The sequence below is a fragment of the Mauremys reevesii genome, linkage group 16, assembly GCF_016161935.1.
Source record: "Mauremys reevesii isolate NIE-2019 linkage group 16, ASM1616193v1, whole genome shotgun sequence".
NCBI lineage: Eukaryota > Metazoa > Chordata > Testudines > Geoemydidae > Mauremys > Mauremys reevesii.
The window spans coordinates 21,858,168-21,884,883 of NC_052638.1; the positions used below are offsets into that span (position 1 = coordinate 21,858,168).

The 26,716-nt window shown below is 41.9% G+C and overlaps 1 long non-coding RNA gene across 2 annotated transcripts; it reads right to left on the bottom strand.

Annotated features, from left to right (window-relative positions):
- Positions 1-4,686: 4,686 nt before the first annotated feature.
- LOC120384750 lies at positions 4,687-14,716 on the bottom strand. Of its 2 annotated transcripts, none has more exons than XR_005589088.1 (5): positions 14,641-14,716; positions 11,545-11,606; positions 6,620-6,879; positions 6,027-6,189; positions 4,687-4,806 (listed from the first exon to the last, which is right to left on the bottom strand). It is a non-coding gene; the product is annotated as an uncharacterized LOC120384750 (long non-coding RNA). The 2 variants fall into 2 exon arrangements; XR_005589087.1 differs by having other exon boundaries at positions 4,699-4,809.
- Between the last annotated feature and the right edge of the window lie 12,000 nt (positions 14,717-26,716).

Here is a 26,716-nt window from a genome sequence, read left to right on the forward strand (position 1 = left end):
AGTTTAATATATTATTATTAGAGACAACTAAAGGTTTGTTCATATTTGCTAGAAGCACATGTTGTTAATCTGGTTGATTTTTTTTTTAATGGAAACAAATATTTTGAAGTGATTAATTTACAGGGAAGGAACATAATTCAGCATGTTTCTGAGATTCCCAAAGTAAATAAAACAGACTTAGTAAAGGCCAGCACTGTCATATTAATAATTGATGTTTGGCTGCCTCCTATCTATTCATTGTGCTTTCTAAAAGTCCAATTAGAGCTGACTTACAGTGGTCAATAAAGCAGTAACATTTAGATCCAAAGAAGACAAACACAGGCATATTTTGTAAAGAGGATGCTTTTGGTGCATGTGACAAACTAACCTAATCAAAGGAAATTTTAAATCAGGGCAGTAGGGATTAGTCTAAACATGAGATAACGATTTCAAACAGATTATCTTTTTAACCAAGGCCATGGCTTAACAGTTTCCACTCTAGTGAAAGCATCAGTGGCAGTTCTCTGACCCGTCCTCCAAAGCAGCTGAGCATGCAGTAGTGAATGGATGGAAAAGTAGTGTGGGTGGAATGAAGAGTAGTCATCATCGGAAAGTTGGGAGGCAGATTTGGCCTCGGGGTTTTAGAGACGAGCAAATGAGATTTGTCAGCTTAGAGCAGAAGGATGGAAAGAAGTGTCCTTGTGTCCCATCTGCAAAGAAAGTGGAGTCTGGTGTAGAAAAGGGATCCTGACAGAGTATAAAGAATCAGAGTCATAGAGTTTTACAGCCAGAAGGGACCATCAGATCCTCTAATTTGACCTCCTGTATATCACAAGCCACCAACACCACCCAGCATCCTCACAGTAACCCTAACAGTCAAATTTAGGCCAAAGTATTATGCCCTTAGGGGACTAGACTAGGTGTGACAGGCAGAGATTAGGAGGGAGCAAGGCTAACCAAATGTCTCACTCTGAAGAGAGATGGCCTGACTGCAGATACAGAAATAAGACTAAAGAGTGGATAGAGAGAAACATTGGTTATACTCAGATTTTGGTGTGAGGGGAGAGAGGAGGAAGTAGAAAGGGAAAGACGTAGCAAGTACATAAGGTATTGTCTACACTTAAATCACTACAGCAGTGTGGCCACTACCTACCCTGATGGAACGGGTTCTCCCATCAGCGTAGGTAATTCAACTCCCTCAGAAGCAGTAGCTAGGTTGATGGAAGAATTCTCCTGTTGACCTACAGTCTAAAAGAGGACTTAAGTCATCTTAACAACAATGCTCAGGAGTGGGGATTTTTCACACCCCTGAGTGACATAGTTAAATTAGTCTAATTTTCTAGTGTAGACCAGACCTAAGTAAGACCTTCAAGCAGCAAAGGAGATCAAATAGTCAAAGCACTGTAAAGAGGCTGAACCCTGGGAGCACAAAGTATAGTACTGTGAAATACATGACCTACAACTTGCTATGGCTTGCGTAGAAATATTTCTTGGAGTCTGTCAATGTTCTCTGAGGTATACAGTACATCTGAAGCTAGTGCCTTAGGGATTTTCATATAAGAGGACAAAGCAGGTCATCCGTTATTAGAACATTATGACCGATTCTGTCTCTTTTGCCTTCACTGGATGTTATACCTTCTTTTACTCTAATCCATATGTGTAGAACAACCTCCCCCTCCATGTTCACCAGGCCCCTTTCTTGTTCGTAAATGTCTGAAAACCCACCTATCCTCTCATGCCACCTGTCATTAAGCTCTGTACTGGTTCTTTCTACATTGCTCTGCACTGGCTCAAGCCCTCCGATCACATCCCCTCTGGGTTTTGTTACTCGGTATTTGTTTTGCACAGCTCTTCTAGGGTGAAAAGGGCTGAAGTGCTGCATGCGCCTTGTACTGGTCTTCTGCATAGGGCTGAATTTCACCCTGCATACTTAGGGTCAAATCCAGCCTCTGCCTCTGCCTCCTAAGCTGTGGAGGCTCCCCTGGCAGCAATTCCACGGCACAGTGGAAGGAAGGAGAATAGGATTTCAGGGTGTACACCTCTGTGTGACACGGGAGTTCAGCTGCACAGGAGCTGCTTCAGTAGCAGCCTGCAGGAAGCAGGAGGGTCTGGGATATAGCTGTATCCTGCACTGATTCTCCCCCATTGTGGAGGGAAGAGGCCATGTAGCTTGCTCCACCCAGTGACTTCAGAGGGACAATAGAGAGCATGTTGGGGGCCGGGGGGTGGTGGTGTTGCAGTTTCAGTCCCAGTCCAATTAGAGCTGACTTACAGTGGTCAATAAAGCAGTAACATTTAGATCCAAAGAAGACAAACACAGGCATATTTTGTAAAGAGGATGCTTTTGGTGCATGTGACAAACTAACCTAATCAAAGGAAATTTTAAATCAGGGCAGTAGGGATTAGTCTAAACATGAGATAATGATTTCAAACAGATTATCTTTTTAACCAAGGCCATGGCTTAACAGTTTCCACTCTAGTGAAAGCATCAGTGGCAGTTCTCTGACCCGTCCTCCAAAGTCCCAGGGTTTCAGTCCCAGGGTTTGTGAGCCTGATCCCAGGCCCAGTTGGTGGGAGTCTTTCAGCATATATGTACTGCTCTATATTTAAGTGACTACTGTTATTACTAGTATTAATAATAATTATATCCCATTTCTCCAGTGTGTTGTGACGTATGAGGTGAAGCCAAGTGCTTTCAATCACCCAGGAGATGTGTAATGGCTCAGTAATGCATTCCCAGTTGCATCTTTCCGTTTTTATGCAATGGCAATAAAAATATAAAATGTGTTTAATTAAAGAGAGAGGCTTGTTTTAGTGAGAAAATGTACTGAATAAATAAACCAATTGTAGCATTCAAAGTAGGAGGTTTTTTTACTTTATTATAGCAATGGAATTTAAAAACAATTTTTAAATCAATGCAGCTATTTTTAATTTTCATGAGTATTAAATTATGAGTTTCTCAGAGACATGACAGCATATGTGAACTGTCAAATGAGTTGTAAGGAACATACCTTTTAAAATTAAGGGGGAGAAATCATCATTCTTTCCACTAGGATTTACTGTATTTAAAAAATAAACAAGGAAATTTAACATTGAAAGCAACGTTAAAATAATCTCTTTGCCTGGGAAGCCTTAGCTAATCATTGTTTTCTTGCATTCATTGCTGGGCATGTCTGTTTTAACATTTATTTTTGATTTACTGCATGATGAATCCCCCCCTTGTAATGTAATGTCTATTGTCTTTTAATGTACAATGCACAATAAAGAGTCTATCTTTGAGATTGTCTTGAAATACCAACTGGCTGTTGGAAAGCAGAATATACTGTAATCATTTCCCTTTACTTTCATAATGTAATGCACATTGGATTCATATGCAGCTAGTATTACACAGTCTGCTTTCATACAGTATTGTAATGCTTATTGGTTTTTTTATCAACATAATGAAATGATCCCCTTTCACATCATCCAGTAGCATAATGCCTATTGATTTTATTGCTGTAACTATTTAGACGCTTACCAGAAAAGTGCCCTCTTTGTATATTATCACAGTCCCTGGGGTGCCTCTAGTAATAGCATAAGATAGGAGATGCACAAAGGTGAAAATATAAGACAGAGAGTTTACAGAGTTTAATTATTTTATTTATGTGCTATAGAGGACCCCACTTACCTGAGACCATACAGTACTTTCAGGCCACAACCTTCTTCTATACTAGAGAAAACTCTCTCTCTCTCTCTCTCTCTGTCTCTCTCTCTCTGTGACCCCTTTCCTTACAGCTGTCTGCCTATCTTTGCACTGTGTGGGAGTTTATGAAGTGCAGCAGCCTAATTTTCTACCCCTGCTCCCTCATCCTCCCCGGGCCTACAGGTAACTCCTGTTGACCTGAAGCAAGCATAAGTCCATGGTAATTACTTATATCCTGTTGAGGTAGAATCAGACCCTGGATTTTGGTCCCAGATGGGAGAAATCACTAGACATCCCATTAATTTATGAGTGGGAAGGCTTGTCTGTTGCGGCCCACCTACATCCCTCTGCATGTATACTGTCGAAAAAATATTTAAGCACAGAAGAAGCAAATCAACAATCAAGTTATTCTTAGAATACATATATTTTATTGAACTCAAGCACAAGGCTATAGGTTACAGAGGAATGAATAAACCGATGATAATAACAGAAGCTGATTACATTGTGATGGGCAATAGCAGCAAATAGGCCTTATCTTGCAAAGTGAAATAGAAACTCACGACAAGGAAATAAGGCTAGATTCCCAGAGAGAGCATTTTATGCAATTTACGAGCAATGACCCTCAACGTTGTGTATGCAAAAACAATACATTATTTTCAGAAGTGCAGCCGAAGCCCCTAGTGCAACCAAAAATTATTTGCGTTGCCCAATTGCACATGCAGCCTATCATCAGATTTACATCCAACTGAGAAATGTTTGAGCTCACAAGTGGATGCTGTGCAGGAGCTCTTTCCTCATTAGCACACATGCTGTCATGCTCTCATTTTGACTCTCTTTCCCCCCCCCTCTTCATTCAAATGAATAGTAACCTTTAAAACCAAGGAGAAATAGTGTGTGAGAGAGAGAACCCTCCATAGCAGATGAAAGCTTATTTTAATGACTTCAGGTCCAATCTGTAAGGACTCAGACAAGTAGTCAGCACTCCCATTAAATTCGATGGGACTACTCACCTGAGAAAGGTCACTTGCACGAGTCTGGTTTGCAGGAGATTGGAGACCATTTTGTTATTGGGCTGGAAGAATCAAATTTTCAGACACAGTCTCTGAATTGTTATGCACGAAGCCTGATTGTGCCTGCACAAATTCCTGCTAGTGGGAAAAAAATGAGGTTTGGCAAGTGCAAATGATTGTGTATAAAACATTTAAAGATCAAGGTAATGCCAGCTAACATTTGGCCTAGAGTATGAACAATTTTCTCTCCACGTCCCCATAAATCAGTTTAGAACCTCATTCAACATAGCACTTAATCATGTGTGTCTGTCCATCCCTACTGAGCAATACCCTTGAGTTTTAAGCATATCCTGAAGTCCCATCCTACATGTTAATGATTAGCTATTCGAATTTGGTTAGATAGCCCCGTTGGCTCCAATGGGACTGAAAGTGAAGCATATGCTGAATGAGGGCCTAAAGCAGTGGTGGCACACAGCCTGTCAGGGTAGTCTGCTGGCGGGCCGCCAGACAGTTTGTTTCCATTTGCACGGCCACCTATAGCTCCCAGTGGCCGCGGTTCGCCGTTTCCGGCCAATGGGAGCTGCGGGAAGTGGTGGCCAGCATGTCCCTGTGAACCGCAGCTACTGGGAGCTGCGGGTGCCCGTGCAAATGTAAACAAACCATCTGACGGCCCACCAGTGGATTACCCTGATGGGCTGCATGCACCACTGGCCTAAAGTTTATCACAGTACTGATGTATTTGTTCCTACAAAAAAAATTTTAAATGAATCTTTTGGCTGTATAGCCTATTAAACAGTTTCAAATGTCTTTGCTCCATTTTCTCCCCAACAATCAAGTTATTATTTAACAATATTTTATTTATTTATTTACTTACTTACTTTCCTTTAACAATATTTGATCTATCTATTAAGGATCTATTAATCTAATCTATTTTGTGATAGTGTGTAGGAGCCCCAGTCTTGGAAGGACCCCATTGTGCTAGGTGCTGTACAATCACTGAACAAAAGACAGCCCCTGTCCCAAAGAACTTACAATTTATTGCAGTCACCTGAGTGGCTTTAGGTGCTACACCACAAAAAAGAAAGTGAAAATAACTGAAATTTTAAGTGTCCAGCAAATTCTTACTTAAAGAAAGCAAACCAGAGTCTGGGAGAATATGATATGAAAAAAGACATCACAAGTAGGGTCAGATTCTGTCCCCCATTCCACTGGCTTTGCACTACTCCACAATGTAAAACGGGCAGAAAGCCTATTTCACCAGATAGTTGGGGATTCCCCCAGCATAGAGAATCACCAGGTGGCATAGAGCTGACACATCCACTAGCTGAGGTCGACTTACTGCGGTGTCAACTTACCTTATTCTTCTTGTTCTAGTGGAGTATCGGAGTTGACAGGAGAGCGATCTGTGGTTGATTTTAGAGGGTCTTCACTAGACCCATTAAATTGACCCCTGATATATCAATCACCACAGCGTCGATTCCCAGTAAGTGTAGACATGCCCTGAGTTTTCAGTTTTCTCTAGAAAGAAGTACATGGGTTAAATCCTGTCCAGTTTACTCAGATTAGTTTGAATGGTTCTGACAGAGAGAGATTTTGGAAAATGGTATATATTTGGGGTGAAATCCTGGCCTCAGTGACTCACATTGGCTTCAGTGGGGCTAGGATGATGCCCTTTATTCCTTGGCTAGAGAAGATTTAGTAACTTTTAGGAAATGTTTCAGTAATCCGAAGAAGTGAGCTGTAGCTCACGAAAGCTCATGCTTAAATAAATTTGTTAGTCTTTAAGGTGCCACAAGTACTCCTGTTTTTTTTTTTTTTGGGGGGAGCTCACTAATTCCCATCAAGTTTAACTTCACGATTATAGTTTCAAGCTATTCCTTCCTCTCCCCAATAATTTTCTTCACATATCTCTTTGGCAGTAGAAACGGCTTCATATTGTGTTTTTTACCTGCTCCTTCCATGAAATGTGCTTCTTTCATTCACCAGTCGTCCATCATCAATGTGTTTCTTTCGGTTTCCCCACAAACAATAGATCATTTTTGGTAGATTAGTGGTTTGTTCGTTTGTTTGTTTGTTCTGGCTGCTTTCTGGCTGTCTTTTCCTGAGCAAGCTTTAAGGGTTTTTATTTAACTCATCTATATTTGTGTGTGTAAAACACATGCTTTCCTTCCATTTCCTTCTAACACTAGCATTTTCAACTGTCTTTTCCTATAAAGTAAAACCCAAACATTGCCTGTATTAGATATAGTCTTTGTGCTGAGTTGCAAAGTCATTTTAGTTCTTGTGTGTATCTTGGGAACATTCATGTTCACCTGTTGATATTTGGAAATCATTTACAACAAACTCATTATATGCTAAAGTCATTGAGTGGTATCATTTTTAGCAACTCAATAAGATCCTTAGATGAAAGGCTCATATTGTTGTTGTTTTTCCAAACCATGTCCCAGGTGTACTGTAGTATGTAATCCTGAATGACATTTTGCTTTGAAGTATTTAAGCTAAACAAGAAAGTCGCGGCTTACAACTGATTGTAGTTTTTTATAAAAATCTTCCTACTCCTTTCCATCTGCTCACTCTGTGGGAATATAAGTCTTGGTGATCTTCATTATTCTTGATTCATATTTTATTTAGGACAATATTGGCTTGTCATTCACTTGTCTCAAGTCACTGGCTGCCCTGGCAATGCCCTTCAGTGTAATCACAGCAACTCTGCATACATGGTATAATGTATTTCAACTGATCTATGCAGTGATCTTTGATGTTTTCTTTACTGCAAACATGTCCAACTCACTTCATTCATTCCTTATATTTAGATGTGGATGTTTTAATCAAAACAGATGAAAAAATAATTTTTCTGTCAGCTATGTTCTTCTACTCCCATACCAGTGAATGGGTACTAACCATTTAACTATGGCTCTCGGGACTAGAAAGGTTATGTCATAGGGAAGAAAAGGGTTCCTGATTACTCTAACCATAGGAGAGAGACTGTCTAGCAGGAACTGTCATGCTCATTTGGGATGTAATTAAAATCATTGATGAACAACACAGTTTACTTGGACAATTTGGGCCAAATTCAGAAGTTTACATATGTTTATAGGAGATCTAAATTGTTCTTCTGTCCGGTTCATATTCATAAGTTATGGAAGGGGATATTCCCTATTGATGCCTTGTAGATTCACACACACTTACCAATGTGTAGCTTACCCACTAGACCCCTGAATGTGACCCATTGAGTCTAAATGCATTTATGGAAGTGTAAGTAAATCAAAACCAATGTATCTCACATACTGAGAAACAAGAAGACAGGAATATAGCAAGAAAGTTAATTAACAGGAAGCTGTAATAATATGTAAACTAAAAATAGGTCACATCTTACTTTAGCCTCTCACTTAAAATGCTTAGATTTCTTTCTGGTCTTTCAACTTGAAAATTATTGCAGTTTAGACTTCCCTCCAGGCATAAGTGGTGTCAGTTTGTTTGAGGGAATCAAATCAAGTATTCATAGAATCATAGAATCTCAGGGTTGGAAGAGACCTCAGGAGGTCATCTAGTCCAACCCCCTTCTCAAAGCAGGACCAAACCCAACTAAATCATCCCAGCCAGGGCTTTGTCAAGCCTGACCTTAAAAACCTCTAAGGAAGGAGATTCCACTACCTCCCTAGGTAACCCATTCCAGTTCTTCACCACCCTACTAGTGAAAAAGTTTTTCCTAATAGCCAACCTAAACCTCCCCCTCTGCAACTTGAGACCATTACTCCTTGTTCTGTCATCTTCTACCACTGAGAACAGTCTAGATCCATCCTCTTTGGAACCCCCTTTCAGGTAGTTGAAAGCAGCTATCAAATCCCCCCTCATTCTTCTCTTCTGCAGACTAAACAATCCCAGTTCCCTCAGCCTCTCCTCATAAGTCATGTGCTCCAGCCCCCTAATCATTTTTGTTGCCCTCCGCTGGACTCTCTCCAATTTATCCACATCCTTCTTGTAGTGTGGGGCCCAAAACTGGACACAGTACTCCAAATGAGGCCTCACCAGTGCTGAGTAGAGGGGAATGATCACATCCCTTGATCTGCTGGAAATGCCCCTACTTATACAACCCAAAATGCCATTAGCCTTCTTGGCAACAAAGGCACACTGTTGACTCATATTCAGCTTTTCGTTCACCGTAACCCCTAGGTCCTTTTCTGCAGAACTGCTAGCCAGCCATTCGGTCCCTAGTCTGTAGCAGTGCATGAGATTCTTCCGTCCTAAGTGCAGGACTCTGCACTTGTCCTTGTTGAACCTCATCATATTTCTTTTGGCCCAATCCTCTAATTTGTCTAGGTCCCTCTGTATCCTATCCCTACCCTCCAGCGTATCAACCACTCCTCCCAGTTTAGTGTCATCTGCAAACTTGCTAAGGGTGCAGTCCACACCATCCTCCAGATCGTTAATGAAGATATTGAACAAAACCGGCCCCAGCACCGACCCTTGGGGCACTCCACTTGATACCGGCTGCCAACTAGACATGGAACCATTGATCACTACCCGTTGAGCCCGACCATCTAGCCAGTTTTCTATCCACCTTACCGTCCATTCATCCAGCCCAGACTTCTCTAACTTGCTGGCAAGAATACTGTGGGAGACTGTGTCAAAAGCTTTGCTAAAATCCAGAAATAGTACATCCACTGCTTTCCCCTCATCCACAGAGCCGGTTATCTCGTCATAGAAGGCAATTAGGTTAGTCAGGCATGATTTGCCCTTGGTGAATCCATGCTGACTGTTCCTGATCACTTTCCCCTCCTTTAAGTGTATGAAGTGATTGTGCATAAGGGAATCTAACTTGTATCACTGAACACATTACCTCAGAATATGGCCCTATGAATGTGCCACTCATACTCTGACTCATTGTAGGATATAACTATTATGATGGAATTACCTCTACCAATTTAAGTAAACTAAATGGTGGGTCATTTTCTGAATTCAGTATGAAAACTGTCATCATAATATCGATTCTAGTCAGCTACCTGTTAAAGATTAATCTCATTGATTTAACACCATATAATTTATTTGAAGATTTCTTAGCCCTGCTGTTCTTGAGTATATTTATTTCCCTTTCTGAGGATGCTCTTTGGAGCAGCTCCAAAGGCAACAAAAGAAAGGGTGAGGCGAGCATGAGTGGGGAGGAGGCACAGAGAAAAGCTCAGCACTGCTGGCAGTTTTTGATAAATTTGAGCAGTCAGCCTTGATTTCCATATTATCTGTGGTGAAGCAATAGACTCCTGTGGACTTATTTTGAGTTCTTTGGATGAAGCACTCTGTACATGGCAGGTGTCAGTTACTGGTGGTGGTGTTATTTTAAAGAAGATTTCAATGGAAATCTTTACAGAGCCTGATTTCACATTGTACCCATGTAGTATAATATACCCAACTATAAAGAAGACAGCTATATTTCAGTAAGGTACCGTTGATCAAGGAGCTAGAATTGCAGTCATAATGGTTCCTTTACAGCTAAGCAGAGCGACTATATAGCTCACATTCTTATCTCCAAGATGAGATAGGAAGAGGCCAGTAAGAACATTTTTCATAAGCAAAAAGGTTTAAACCTTGAATATAAACGTTTTAAATTTGCATATATTTCAGGTTATTTGTACTTGGCTGCTCTGTAGTGAAAGCTGTGGTCAATAAATATCCCAGGGCAAGAGTAGACTGATTTCAGGTAAGAAGAAGGCCAGACAGCCAGGACGAAATCATCTATGCAAGGAGTATTACTTTGGTATGCACCAATTCTTCACTCCTTCTACACTCTTTGGACCAGATTCTGATCTCAATTTATTCACGGTAAATCCAGGGCAATTCCAATGATTTCATTGGAGATGCACCTGGTTTTCACTGTTGTAACTGAGATCAGCTTCTGTCCTTCATGGTTCAGTTTAATCCTTTAATTGTTTTTTTTATTGATATAATCACAAATATACCTGTGACAATCAGGGTCCAGACACCCCAAAGAGAGAACAGAAGGATTAAATTTGCAAAAGAAAAGCAGTTAAATCAATTGACTGTATACAACAATGTTACTGTACTGTAAAAATATATCAGGTCTTTTATGAAAGCTTGTAATGTTCTAACCTTAATAATCACTATGAGGTACGTATACAAGCTATGCTTATGAATTTGTGTACATAGACAAGTGTGCTTCTAAACTTCAGCTCTACCTCATAGCAGGGCAGTGATCAATCAGACAGGGAGAGGCACCTCCCAAGCCAGGTGTTTATCCAAAACTGGACTCAACAAAGGATCAATAGTACAACCCAGGAAAAGACAATGATGACTATTGGAGTTAATAGAAAGACATTGAGACAACTGAAGATTTTCCCACTTTGAGTATCTATAGTAATTGAAGGGGAAAAAAACACCCTACAAACTCTTTGTAAAATGTAAGCGGTTTGAAATGAAAGAATCCAGAAACTGAGGGACAGCCTGGAGGCAGGAAGCTGTCTATGAAAAAAATTCTTCCATTCTTCCCTAGGAGACACTGGGGAACTGATCAAAAGCAATAGGTAACTTGCTTGCAAAAAGGGATTTTATCTAACATGGAAGTGTAAAGCCCGAGGTTGCATCTTTGTTTATTTACTGTGTAACTTGTATATATTTGCTTTCCCTTACTATTTCATCTTGGAATCTGTAGTTTTTCTATTAAATACACTTTTTGTTTGTTTTAGGGTTCTGAGCCATAGCAGCATGGCACCAAGCCCTCCCCGCCTCCCCCCAAAGTTACAGGGTTGGGTGGCAGAATCCCTTTACTGGTCTGGGTGGTCCCCAAAATGTCGCAATACTCTTTACTCAAACAAGCTAGGAAATCATTTGCAGATTTTGCTTAATAGCTGCGGAACTTACCTAGTTCTGTAAATGAACCATTGCATTTATCTGATCCAGTTGACTTTTCAGTCACAAACCCTCTGAGAGAAGACAAAGGGCAGTTAGGCTGATAAAGTAAACAATTCAGTTTAAGGAAACTGTTTAATTATCTGTTTATTTAAAACGTCCAGTTAGCTATTAGTTATTGAAATTATTATTTTTTTAAAAATGTGGTTATCTGTCTCCTGTAAATAAAGTATTAACTGAAATTTACATTATACAAAATAATTAGCTATGAACAGTAACATTGCATTATCAAATAATTCCTCAAAATACCCTCTAATTGTAATTCTAAAGCTTAAATTATTTTTGAAACTAGTATTGGCTTTAGACAGATTATAATAAAAGCAAATGATTGTACATTTTAAATAGACCTTCTTTCTTCAAGAACTTAACACCAGACTGATGACTAACCACAATATATAATTCCTCATAAACGCTAATTGACAATTGCGTTTCTTAAATGCCATAAGAATTAATCATGATTAACATCATTACAATGAAATCCAAAGGAATTAAAAATGATTTACCACTAACTGAACATTTTTGCAAATATTATGACTACTGAAGGCGGTACTAAAATAGGTTAATAATTCAACAGCCTAGAATTCCCTATTTTATAAACACAGCACATTTAAATTGTACAGTAGTAGCTGAAAGGTACATTGCCTGTTCATGAATTTGACATGGCTTATGTATGAAGTAACAACTTGGTTCTCTTACTAATGAAACGTCATCAACATGCTCAGCACTGAGACTATGACATACTTTATGTAAATTCTTAAACAGATTTACCCTCATGCCAGGTATCAATAGAAAATGATTTAAAATGAAGGAAGAGATACAATTATGGGGGAGAAACACATTCAAATAATATGTAACCCTTCTGCCAGGTGGAGCCGGCAGCAACCAGGGCTGGTTTCAATATCTAGGGGTTCCTTTTCAATAATACCACACAGAACTGTCTCAAGCCCCCACTCAGTAACCTAGGGAAACTACACATCACCCCTGGGTGCCTCTGAGGGTCAGTACTTCCCCACTCACAAGCACAGGGTCTGAGTGTAGAAAAGAAACTTTGAATGAAAGGAGAGAAGTCACCCAACATTACTTAGGAAAAATGCCATAAGCAGGATTCATAAACATAAAACTGTGAGCAGGACACCCACCCCAGAGTGCGTGGGGCAGTGTCTTCTGCCTCAGGTTCTTGAGTTCTATAACCAAAAGTTCCTTTACTGTGTCTCCCTCTGCTCCCTCACCATACCCCACTCAGAGTGATTGTCCTTGGTCAGAGATGATCCAGGGTTCAGAGGTGCATCTGTGTGATTTCACCTCCCACCCAAGGAAGAAGGCACTTTGGTTGCTCTGCCATCTGAGCCCTTGCTCTGTCTGGTCGCCCCGCCAGCTGCCTACTTGCCGCTTTTGCCGGCTGCTCCTGCTGGCTGACTGGTCGCCACTTTCGCCGGCCACTCTCGCCAGCCACCTGTCAGTCACCTTCCGCTGCCACCTGCCTCTCTGCTGTGACCTCCGTAGGTAGGTCTCTTGGTGACTTTTAGCTCAGAGCAGGCTGGGCAGAAACACTGCCCCACTACAAGTGATATCAGATTGTATTGAGTACTTCAAATAACAAAGAGCTAAATAGGATTCATTAGGAGCCTTATCTTTGAACAGTGAGGAGGAACAGGTTAAACCAGACGGGGGACTCTTAGGGAGAGTCCACACCTCCTGGCTGGGACTCCTATCCCCACCCTGCTTATTTTAACAGGGGTCTGGCATTTGAGCCCCTGGCTTAATGAGGTCCTTTCAGCTGAGTATGTCCCCCTCATTTGGGACAGGTTAAGCACAGTTTTGCTCCCCTTTATTCATACAATAAAGACAACACCACTGATAACATTTAACTATCCCTGCATTCAGTACTACAGTACTAATTTGTAACACAACACCGCTCTATCTGCTGGATATCTTGGCAGAGTAGGTGTATTCATGTAAATATGGTTTGCTCCTGAAGTCTCTCCCCAGCTAGCTGCCAGGGAAGAACTCATTCAGACCCTGCTTACATATAGATATGAAGATAATTTTCAGGGGTAATAAACTTTCCCATCCTATTTGAAATAAAAGAAGAAAAGTGGTGGTGATGATGATGATGATTACACACTAATGTGTGCTCAGACCTTTAAGTACTAATAAAAAAGACAATCCCTGCCCTGAAGACCTTGCAGCCTAGGGGCCTGATCCTGCAGTGACATCTTATTGGCAGACTCTTATGACCATACAGAGCCAACAATTCGCTCACATATGTCATTACAAGATTGTGGCCCAGATATAAGCCTGAGACAATGAGGAGGGATGGAATAAAGTAAATAAGGTCAAAGGTTACTATCGTAAGATCAGATGATTATTCAAGCTTGTTATGTACACTCTTAGGGAAAAATTCCGTGCTGTGCCTCTAAAAGATGCAGCACAGAATTCATAGTCTGGGGATCGCAGCTGTTAAAGTGGCTTTAAGCCACCTTTTCACCCTTCTGATCCTGGGCTGCTTCCAAGCCTGGAGAGACTTCCAGTGTACCTTAGACAGCCCGTGTCCTACCCAAAGCGCTTGGTAGCTCATTTTAAATCTTTCCCTGAATTTAAGTAAAATGTTTTTGCATTCCTTCCTTTACATGTCCATTTCATCCCCTGCTACTGCCAAGCCAATTTATCTTCCGTAATGCCAGATTCTCTGTATTTTTGGACTCTAACTAAATAAAAAATAGGATGCTAGTCCTACACCTAACCAGATTTGCTCAAAAAAATAAGAATCAAATGTGATGTTTCTACCATTTTCACCAGAACATGGAAACAGAGCAAAGCTGAGTCAGATACAATGGTAAGATTTGGAAATCACTCTTTTAATTTAATATGGATATTCTAGATGAAAGAAGAGTCCAACATTAGGTGGAGGGTATTTAAATCTCTCTCCTTCTCAGTGTATTTACTAGAGGGTTTACCATTTAGAAGCAAATAAATTATACAGATGCACTGCTGGCTAGATTAATATATAGGTAACAGAAGAGAAAATAATTTGGATTAATTTACTACCTTTGATATTTTGGGTACTCCGAAGCACTGGTCATGCAGAGAAATCCAGCAATCAGATATGCTCAGCCACAGCTCACATAGAGTTGGATGACACAATCTATTTAATTATGGGGGAAACTTCATCCAGACAGACAGGTTTACCTCTGTGGTCATTTCAAAAGTGCCATGGAAGTTTTAATGATTTCCTGGGCAATTACCAGCAATGTCCAGAAGTTGCTTTGGTGTTAATATCTCACCCAAATGTTGGCAACTCTAATATAAATAACTCCACCTCTCACACACCCCAGTCTACCTACCTTTGCATTAGTCTAATCCCAGAGCCAAAATTATCTTGGCCCTTAATTACTATAACCTCCATCTCATTTATTCTCAACTCTTCCTTCAGTCTACCCACAATGCCACTGCAAAAGTCCTCTTCTTGTCCTGTTTACCTCATTCCTGTCTATAAATTCCTCCACTGATTTCTCTTCTCCAACAGCATACCGTGAGCACGTCTTGTTCTCAGATACAAGGATTTACGGAATCTTGCTCCATTTCCTGTATTCCTCTACTTGTATTTCCTTCTCCTCCTGCCACACTCCTTATGCTCTTCCTAATCGTTTCACCACCCTGCTTCCTTAAGGCTTAGTTCTATAATCTGGACAAAGCCCTCTGCAGGGGCTGTGCTGGAGTGCAGTGAGACATTGAGAGATGCTGTGCCTTGGAAGGCTGTGTGGAGGGAGGAATCCATCACAATTAATACATATTATTTCACTATCTCTTCATAATACAATCACGTTCCACATTATTATGTACAAACACATCAGACAATACATTATGGATGAGGACATAACACGCATAACAAGCAGTAACCCAATTCCATTTTTAAGATCTGATAAAACAATGGTTTTAAAAGAAAGTAATTATTCAGCAAGACCAATCTCAATGTGTGATTTTGAAATAGCAGATGAAACCCATATCAGAAAGAACACTGTTATGTGTGAAAAGGAAGTCTGCTAGAAAACAAGACTGTAAGGGTATTTGAAATATAAAGACAACACTTATAAAACAAATAAAAAGAAGTACTTTTTAAATAAACACAATACAGACATTAGCTATGGAATTCACTGCCAGAAGCTAGTAGTGAGACATACAGATGAATTTGGAGTGAGTTTAACAAATGCATTGAATAAGAATAGTGTGTATTGTTACAGTAGATATTACAAGGGCCATCAAGTGCCATGCTTCAAGACCTTAGCTGACCAGGTCAAGTCAAGAGGACACTGCTTCTCTTTGTATTGCACTGTACCATAAAATAGATTATGCCACTTTTACACTTCCCTCAAACTCCCAGCACTGATCACTGTGGGAGACAAGAAACCAAACTATCTGGAACTCCTTTGATCATGTTCCCCACCCCCTCACCCTAGGTAGCATCTCCTATATTCCTGTGTTTTAACTGAAACAGAGATGCTGAGGAAAATGTGTGATTAATGGCTATTTAAAGGGCTTCATTTTCAAAACCTGACAAGTCCGGGTCATGTTTGCTTGTCTGCCTAACTGAAGATATATTATATATACACATACACAGACATGAATAAGCAATTTAACAAAATAGTCATTTGTGCATAAGCCATGTTGTATTAGCATGGCGCTACATGCAGATGCAAACATGGAAGTCTCATCTGGGTACACAATCGAGGGAACTGCATAAATGTTTTTTGTATGCAGATTTCTAACTTGTTGAAAAATCAGGCTGTAGCGAGGCGGCCTGACTCCCAGCTGCGCCTGAGAGGGTCGAGCCCTTGCAGATGCCGAAGTGGGCGGTGCCACTGCCACCTGTTCCTGCCCCCTGGAAGTCAAGGGGCGGGGCAGGAAGTATAAAAGCCCGGCCCCAGCGCTCAGTTGGCTGCTCGCCGCCGGAGAGGACAGACGCTAGTGCCCTAGCTCCCGCTGGGCCGAGCCTGCCCCGTGCTCGCTACCCTGAGGAGGACTGGCTGAGCCTGCCCCATGCTCGCTATCCAGAGGAGCTGCCTGAACTTCCCCTCGCCCAGTACCCTGAGGAGCAGCCCGGCTTACCCAGCGCTCAGTACCCTGAGGAGCCCATGGTGTGGGACACTGCGGAAGACGCTGGGGATACACAGGTACCAATGGATGGGGTGATTGGAAGTGGCCCGGGGGTAGCCGACTCTAGTCTGGCTGCAGCAGACCCCGAGCCAATGTCAGTGTGTTGCGGCCAGGATCCCCACTGACACAGCAGCAGATGGCCTGCCGCTGTTAGGGCCCCGGGCTGGGACGCAGTGGAGTGGGTGGGCCTGCGTCCCCCCTGCCACCCCCACTCACGGGTGGCAGTCTCCCCCTCACCCCAACGCTCAGGCATAGGAGCCTGGACTTACCTCAGTGTCTGTTCAGCCCCTGCCTAAGGGTCTGAGCCCTGAGCTGCTTGCTGCCCCGCCCTGATCCAGGGCCTGGGCTTACATACTGTTGGTTTGCTCAGTCCCTGCCTAAGGGTCTGAGCCCTAAACTGTAGTACCTACTGCCCTGCCTTGCCCTAGGGCTTAAGCCAAAGTACGGACTGTTTGCTCAGCCCCTGCCTGAGAGCTTGAACTCTGACTTATAGGGGTTTGCTGCCCCACCCTAACTGAGGGCCTGGGTTTAGATACTGAACTGATTGTTTGCTCAGCCCTACCTGAGGGTCTGAGCCTTGAACTGTAGGGCTGTCGCCCGCCCTGAGTTAGGGCCTGGGCTAATTAGATTGGTTGTTCCCTCAGCCCCGGCCTGTGGGCCTGAGCCCTACCTTACCGTTGGTGCCCTGCCTGGAGCTAGGGCCCAGGCTAAAGAGACTGATTTCCGGCTCAGCCCGCCTGAGGGCCTGAGCCCCCTGACTGTTCTTTGCCCTCTCAGACTACGCCGCCAATAGCATATGCGTGTAGCAAGGCGGCCTGGCTCCCAGCCACGCCTGAGAAGGTCGAGCCCCAACACCGGACCCTTACACAGGCCCAGCATGTCACATGAATCACATATGTGACAACTGTCTGTATTCCATTTTCACACTTATATTTTGTTTTCATTGTTTTTTGTAGTTTTTCTTCTGGCTATAATTAATCACATTTCAAAGCAATAGGATAATTATCTGCCCATCAAATTAGCTATTTTTGAATGAAAGACCATTGCTACTTAATTTTCCCCTTCCTTATAGCGGAGCACTGATCCCAGATCTTTTATATCATTTCTCTGTGAACATCAGGATCAGGTTACAATAAGCGACTTTTTGAACCACTGCTTAAATGCAATTTATTTTACATAGATTTGCACAATAAAATGGCATTTTAGATAACTCATTCAAAGGGCAGATAGCAAATCTCTGCAGACTTCATTAAATTATTCTTTTTATGTTAAATTAATGTCAAGTTAATTTTAGAATAAACAAACCAAGATATATAATTGCTTTGTTTGTGATAAATATGCCCTACTTTATGATTTTATCAAGTGGCTTTGTATTTCAAATCTATCTATATACCATCAAACACATCTTTGCGAGATTTCACTTTATTGTGATAGTCATTTTGTACTGTGCAGTTCGTTGTGCTTGGCACTGTGCAAACACATAGTAAAAGACCATCCACGCTCTGAAGAGCTTGCAGTCTAAACAGATAAGGCAAACAAGTGATGAGTAAAATGAAGGATTATTTCTATTTACAGAAGAGAAACTGAGGTACAGAGAGTGACCTGCCCAAGCATATGCAGGAAGTTTGTGATAGAGCTGAAAACAATCCATTTTTCCTGAGTCCCAGCTCAATGCCTTAAGCCACAAGATCATTGTTCCTCTTTTTTCTTAATTGAAACCAGAAGTCCACACAAGAAATCGAGCACTTTAACCATGAAATATAATGGTTGTAAAATTACTGAACAGTGCTAGATCATGTGTCTGAGTTTCAGGAAGAGGTCAGCTCTTAATTCCAAGAAGTCAAATCAGAATGTAACACCACCTCTATTTATTCAAATCCCAATTTTTAAGAGCCACAAGACATTTTATGTAATTATTTCATCTCTGATGATAGAAGTATCTCTTTCCACTGTATCATATTTCAGTGGGTACCATCGAGTAGACAAAGCCAATGCATCAAGATTTGTGATTAGATTGAGAAAAAGGTACTGCAGCACAGTATTCCATGCACCAGCTTTACAAGTAAAGCTTATTAAAACTGCTTCTCAGAAGTATTTCTTCTGAACAAGCTGTTGGTTCATCACCAACGATTGACTGGAGACTAATAACAAGGAGAAACATGTAAATTGGGATTTGAGAGTTTCAAGGCACCTTTTGCAACCATCACTAATTGTGGTTGTTGTTGTTATTATTATTATTATTGCTGTAACAAGCAGAACCTTCAAGAGATGCCATGGCTAAGGTATTAACGTCCAACAGACAGTTCAGTACATATTTTTATACTTTCTTTGCAATAATATTTCATATTACAGGTAGGATGTGTGAAAATGCATTATAAAGATCAATTATTCAGGGTGATTTATGAGATCATAATGTTGGAATTAGTGCTCTTTGATGTTTTCTTTTGATAGGGTTGTAAAACACTCTTAGGACTTATTTCAATCATATTTTTAATATCATTTTTAAGAAATTAGAATCATACTATGCTGGAAGAAATTATTAAATTTCTTCAGTTACCAATAAATTAGTAACAATAACCTCCTCATTTTAAGCAATTTTTAAAATATGTGAGGCAAACTGAGACGATAATGCACAAGTAGATCTGTTAGGTTATTTGCCATTTTTATTATTATTTTTTAATTAATAAATTATTTCAATAAGTTGAATCTGAGAAAGAAATAAAACTCATCTAGGGAGCAAGCTAAATTTGGGGTATTGGGTGTGGCAATCTATGTATGTATTGGATTATTTTTCTTGCTTCTGAGTGTGAAGTTCTGACCAGTTGCTGGATTCAGGTTTTGTGGGGGCAGAATTTATGAAAGTTTCCCTTCCTTTGTAGCAAGCCTTTTTCCCCAGTCATGACCATTTCCAACCATAGTTTGGTAATGGATACAAGATTTCCAGTCAGAGTACACTGATATGCAATGAACACATTGAACAAACAGGTGATGCTTAAGAACACAAATCTAGTATGTACCTCAGGCTAGTGGGGAAAAAATCATTTACGTCAAAACTTTTCAATAAACATTTCGGGGTTTTGGTAAAATATTTTGGTTTTTGGTTTCTGAAAACTGAACATTTTTATTAAAACCTGAACATTTTTGCCAAAAACAGTTTTCAAAAAACTAAAATGTTTTGGTTTTCAGTTTGGGGTTGGTTGAGGTTTTTTGTTTATTTATTCTTTTTGTTTTAATTAAAAACAAAAAATATTGCTGCCAACAATTGCCAAACAGTGCTAAGTAAGATATTTCAGGTCTTTTCCTATGTGTAGGATAGGCGATAACTACTGTATATGAAATAACAGTCAATATGTTGAAGTATCTTAATTCCCCCATGGAAAAAACACACTAGTTTTGGACAGTACTATCCACTGGCTGACCTCTGTGGATTTAAAATCTTCCCCACCTTGTACAATTGTTTAAGGTAGGGTGAGGTCTAGAAGGTCATACACTGAATCTCCGAGATGGGGGCCTAGTTGGCTTTACAAGGGGCCTCAGATATGGCTAATCTTAATCTGTTCCTATGCAAAGGCTTTGACTGAGGAAATAGTTGAGGCTCAGTTTCATAAATGCCTAGTTCATTGGCTCTTGTGACCCTGATCTAGCAAGGGTTAACAAGCTGCTGAGGGCCCACTCAGCTTTGCCCCACTATACCTGCACTTGCTGTCAGGTAATGAAGGGGTAGTTAACAAGAGAAGAGGCTAGCTCACTGGTGGGCTGATCAAGGAAGAGACTAAATGTCCTGTCTACTGCTTCTGGAGGAAGGGACCAGTCCTGAACCTCTGCAGGGACTATTGACCGCTGACTGCCAGAGCCCCTCCAGAGGAAGGTAGGTCTGGCACAGGCCTGCTGAGTGTGGTTTGGGGACTATTTCTTTGCTTTAATTACAAAAAAGACTATTGGGCTGTCTCTGCTGCCTAGGATAGGCCTGAGGAGTCTAAATGAGACTGTTGCAGGGGACCACTGCCAGAGGGGAGCTGTCTCAATAAACTCCATGGACTTTTGAGCCCTAATTGAGTCTGCTCTGTAGCTTGTCTTGGACCTTGAGAAGTGCAATCAGAGTTCTTTATGGGATTCAGTTCTTCCAGGCAAGTGAAAGAAACTACTTCAGTGAAAAGAGCAGAATTTTTAAATGATTACTTAATATTAATTTTTTGCTTAATACTTTGATTTACTGGGGACTCTTCCCATCTACGTAGTTCACTGCTTGCATTTTACCTCAGTCTGAAGCATGAGACTGAGGTGAAGGGCCCCAGGTTTACATCTGCTCTAAGAGCCCAGGAACTCATGGTGTCACTCATATCAATGACAGAAGTTAATGAATTGGATCTCTATCACTGAATGGATGACCTATTGAAATAATCGAATGTATATTTGCCTGGGAAATAAAGTGGATTGAAAGGGTAGAAGTGAGAACAAAGTTAGAAGACAAATAGCACTGGCAGCAGTGACCTATATGACCCCAATAAAGCAATCTGGAGATGACAAGAAATCCACACTTAAAGAGGTTGATGATTTATATGCTCATATGTCAAAATGGCTCATTCCTGTGGATATGATTCATAAGCAAGGGCAAATTAGATACCAAAGAGGAAACTGTCTTAAAAAAACAAATGCTTTTGAAGAATGACTGACACAAGGTGAGAAGACCTTTGTCAGATTCACTGAAATGAAGTAACCAAGAACAACTCTTCCATTAGCCTCATAAAGAGCAGTGGTCCAGACAAACTGTGGGAAAGAGTGTTATTACAGATTAAGGGATGCATAGGATGGACACCCACTTGACCAAAAGCTGCTCAAAAAAATACCCTAAATGAGGATGAAATGACTGCATTCAGGAGTGACAAATCATGCTGTTTTTCTGTTATCATGTATGTTGGTACAATATTGAAGTATCTTTCATTTTTTGAACATTCTGACCCAACTGTTGTTGTCGGTGTGACAATTTGAAGAATCTGTCTGTGTACAACTTACAAATTCTGGTTGGTACTAGGAAGTCGTTTATAAAATTGTTGTATCAGGGAATGCTTTTAGATGGATGTGGAATCCACCAGTTGCAGACATGGTTTGCATGATCCAGACCAGGGACAATGTAGAGTTATTACCTGTAACAACTGTGTTCTGGACTGAACAGTGGGGATGCTAAGGAGGTTGGCTGGAGCTGGGAGAAGCTACTTCCTCCAACTTGTCTGCAAGGAGCAGGGGTTGGGAGTGGAGAGTGGAACACCCCCAAACAGAGTAAAGAGAAAGAGGTGGCAAAGCAGGGGTTTAAAAAGGATTCCCAGGAGGAACAAAAGTGGGGAAAGGCTTTTTGAAGGACAGGAAGCTTTGGGAAGAGAAGGGCAAGCTTTTGTACCAGTAGAGGGGGTGGGTGGGTCTGATTTAACTGCAGGACCAACCATGCTCAGAGAAAGCTAGCTGGGCTGGAAAGGCTCCATGTCTGAAGAGAAATCATGTGCTCCAGGGAAGGATCCTGGATACTGCAGAGGACTCTGCCTAACCCCAAAGAATGGTCTAGAATGGTGAGGAACCTGAGGAAGCAAATGCACATTTTATGTAGATATTGCCACTTCTTGTGGCAATAAGTAAAAAGCAGTGGTGTTTATGGAACCCACACTCCTCCTGGGTGTGGAGTTCTGTCCCATCTAGTGGCACAGAGAGAGAGAGAGAGAGAGAGAGAGAGAGAGAGAGAGAGAGAGAGAGAGAGAGAGAGAGAGAGAGAGAGAGAGAGAGAGAGAGAGAGAGAGAGAGAGAGAGAGAGAGTAGCTCATACAGTAGAGGCTCATGCACTAAGCTCCAGAGGCCCCAAGTTCCATCCCACCCATCAACAGACGATGTTACATTTAGAATCCTGTGCAGTCTGTCTGTGTCAGTGCACCTGAAGAGGAAAACTGTATATCAGAAGGCTCACACCTTTAGGATACTGGGGATTGTGCAAGAGCTGCTGGGGAGGCATGATGGAGATGGCACTAACTTCAGGGCCTAGGCATTTGGGCTGTAGAAGTCCCCACTGCCAACAGAAGGTCTATACCTGGTGTGTGTGCCTAGCAGGGCCGCCCAGAGGATTCCGGGGGCCCGGGGTCTTCGGCGGTGGGGGGCCCTTCCGTTCTGGGACCCGCCGCCGAAGTGCCCCTAAGACCCGCGGTGGGGTCCCCCCCCACCGCCGAATTACCGCCGAAGCCGGACCCGCCGCCGAAGTGCAGCCCGGTCTTTGGCGGTAATTCGGCGGAGGGGGGCCCCCGCCGCGGGTCTTCGGGGCACTTCGGCGGCGGGTCCCGGAAGGGAAGGGCCCCCCGCCGCCGAATTACTGCCGAAGACCGAGCTGAACTTCGGCGGCGGGTCCCGCTCCGTCTTCGGCGGTAATTCGCCAATGGGGGGGTCCTTCCGCCCCCGCCGGCGAAGACCGGGAGCAGAAGAAGCTCCTGCGCCCGGCCCCGCAAGAGTTTTCTGGGCCCCCCGGAGTGAGTGAAGGACCCCGCTCCAGGGGCCCCAAAAAACTCTGGTGGGGGCCCCTGTGGGGCTCGGGGCCTGGGGAAAATTGCCCCTCTTGCCCCCCCCCCCCCCGGGCGGCCCTGGTGCCTAGAGGTCCATAGCCAGGAAGAGTGCCTAACCTCTGCTCAGCCCCAGCAAGCTAAGACCTTCAGTGTTTGGATCACCTCAGAGCAAGTCTGAGTGTCCAACAGAGGGAGCTCAACCAAGTCTGTGATAGTTTGTCTAAAGATGCATAGATATGTGCTGAAGGGCTAATTTTTCTGTTTTATTGGCTGGAAGTAACATGATGCAGCTTCTGTGCCATCAATGTGTGTGTAAAGTATAGAACTCTGTTGGTTTTTTTTTCATTTCTTTAACGACTGTGAAACATAGGGATTAGTTGCTGGACAGGTCTCTACATTTTGTACTGCAAAGTAGAAGAAACACAGAACAATAAGAAAGCAGCTTCTACTTATTAAACTATTAAGGGCCAAATACAGATGTGATGTAAGCAGGAGCACTCCCTGTTCACCAAAGATATTGACTTTTAAACGTGACAGCACTTAACACTGGGGAATTGTTTCTATCTTCTTATGATATATTATAAACTTACTTCATCACCACAGGATCTGGGCACCTTACAGCTCTATAAATAAAATGACTTTGGCTCAAATGCATAGCTATTTTATCAAATTGCACAATATCTATTTTGGCTAAGTGGCCAAAAAAAAAAAAAAGGTTCAGCAGACCAGAGCTTGTGACTATATTAATAATACCAGTACACTTAGTGGGAAATGTAAAAGCCAAACTTATTTAGTTCTCATTCAAGCAAAACTCCCATTGACTTCAGTCCTCTGGGATCATGTGTCTTGTTCAACCCTAGGCAAGCTTCCAGGAAAGTCACTGAAACTGCAGATACTTTTGGTACCCATTTCAAAACTAGTGAATTTTGAGTTTTGAAACCAAAGACAGAGGAAAGCTTACCTAGAATCTGCAACAATAATCTGGTCCTGTCCATAGAGTTGTAAATGTTTTAAGGTTGAAACTGCCAGCTAATGTCTTGGATACAGTTTGATTAAGGCTCTCTGGACCCAAATGGAGAGTGATTTTTCTCTCACCTTCATCCCGCCCTTCCCCCAGACAATTATGCTAGCTACATGGTGTTATAGACAATCTGCTATACTATGCTAAAGACAATAAACATAACTACAAGATAAATCACACCTACCCTTTGGGAACCAGGACTAGAATCCCTAGCCTTCAAAAACCCAGGCCTCTAACACATGACGTAAAACTGATTCCATGACGTTGTTATTAGCCGTTCCCTTATTTTCTCTGTGGGTCAGCCATGAGAGGGCAACATAACACCCACATATTCACACAACAAGACAGCTTCTTTTAACAACAAAATCCTCAAAACAAAACAAAAAAACAAAAAATAACCTGCCCATGCTTGTTAGGGAAACTGTGCAGTTATGGAAAATGTCATTTAAGAACAATGTATGGCATGGAAACATTTTCAGGATAAAAAGAGTACTTGCTATTGCAAAAAAATGTTTTAAAGATTTCTATGCTATGTTCTGAGGTCTTGAACTTTTTGTTTTATTCACCAGTTTGGCTTTTTGTGTCTATTTCAACAATAACATTCATTATGACATGGCAAAAAATACTGTTTAGCTACATTTTCCATCGCAACCTGTAATTATCTACAAGAGTTTAGTGAATAATACAATAGCTTTCAATTATTTTTTTAAAAAAAAGCTTTTAAATAGTCACTGCAAAGGTGATGTCATAATTAATGTTAGAATGGTTATTAAAATGATTATGCTAAATAGTTCTTAAAGAAAATTTATCACATTTGTGACATAAACCAGTTACTAATTGTACTGAGATAATTAATGGCAACAATTCTGTGCATGCTTTTATCAAGCTGAGTTATAAACTACCCAATCTCTCTCTCTCTCTCTCTCTGGGGTTTATTTAGCTGTTAGTAAAGCTTGAAATACGAGAATTGATTTGTAAGGGTAAAAAAGTGATCAATTAAAAATGTTATGAAGCAGACCTGTTCTACTTCTAGTTGAAATAGAGCGAAGTCATAGAATTAAGAAGTGTAAAAACTGAGTGTATGCCTCAGTTGGTTGAAAGAAATCAAGAGCTACATTTTCAATATTAACTAAGCACAATTGTTCACCCAAATCACCATTTAGATATTACTGATCATTTGTGGCCATTGTGCTTTGTAAATTAGGGGCACAAATGCTCTAAATTCCATCAGCTTGTAACAGTACCCTAGGGGCCATTATACTGCCAAGCAATCGCTGAAACTCAGCCATGCCCCAACCCCAGCATGAACTTTCTGGCAGGCAGTTTGAGAAGAGGTGGTTTGTCGCTTGGTTATACCATCTCTGTGCCATCTAAGGATTCCATGTCAGGGAATTCTCAGTTGCTCCATTAGAAGAACTTTATGTCCCTCTTGTGCCAATGGACTGGTGCAAGGAAGCCCAAGCCTGGCCCAGTGCATTTACGAAAACACATCCCTGTTCGCCTTTTGATGTAGTATCATGTGCTACCCACTCTTTCACTTCAAAGAGTTCAGCTGCTTATCCAGGTAAACCAATGAGGAAAGGGAAAAGAGAAATAAACCTCCCTTTAAAAAAGTGGTTTGCAATTTGTAACAATGTTTAGCACTAATCAGCTTCTAAATTATACTAGAAATTTGCAGTGGCAGGCAAATAATACTGCATAGCCATCTACCCCATTCTTTCACATCATAGTCCTTCTCTGGAGAGACACACTTTAATCCTCGACTTCCTCTGTCCCTTGATTATGATTGGTGAGGGAATGTAGCTCTCAGGGCACGTTTACACTTACCTGCTGGGTCGGCGGCAGCGTCGAGTTGCTCGGAGAACTCTATCTCTGTCTGATCTATCTGCGATGAATTCGACCTCGGGCTAACTGCGGAACTCCGGTACTCACCGCGGGAGGAGGAGGAGAGCTCGGGGCGAGAGGAGAAGCACGCGGCGTGTGTTCGGCGTGTGGAGTGGTAAAGTGAAGTGAACTAAAGTTCAGAATTTCACGTTCCGTAGTTCCTGGTTCGTCCGACCCCGTAGTGCCCGACCCCGACCTACCAGCTCACAAATAGCACTGACATGAATCAGACATAACTGCTGTTTATAGTCTTGCCCACCCTGTTCAGCTATATAACAGGTTTATGCTACCTGTATGCCTGTGGATGCTCCATCGGAGCCGCGGGACCAGCGGACCCTCCGCAGGCATGTCTGCAGGAGGTCCACCGGAGCCGCGGGACTGGCAACCGCCAGAGCGCCCCCGCAGCGTGCCGCCGTGCTTGGGGCGGCGAAATTGCTAGAGCCGCCCCTGCTGTATGTACAACAAAGCAGCACTGGGAGAAGTCCACCATGCTAATTTTCTTCCATGATACACATGGTAGTTACACAAGAGA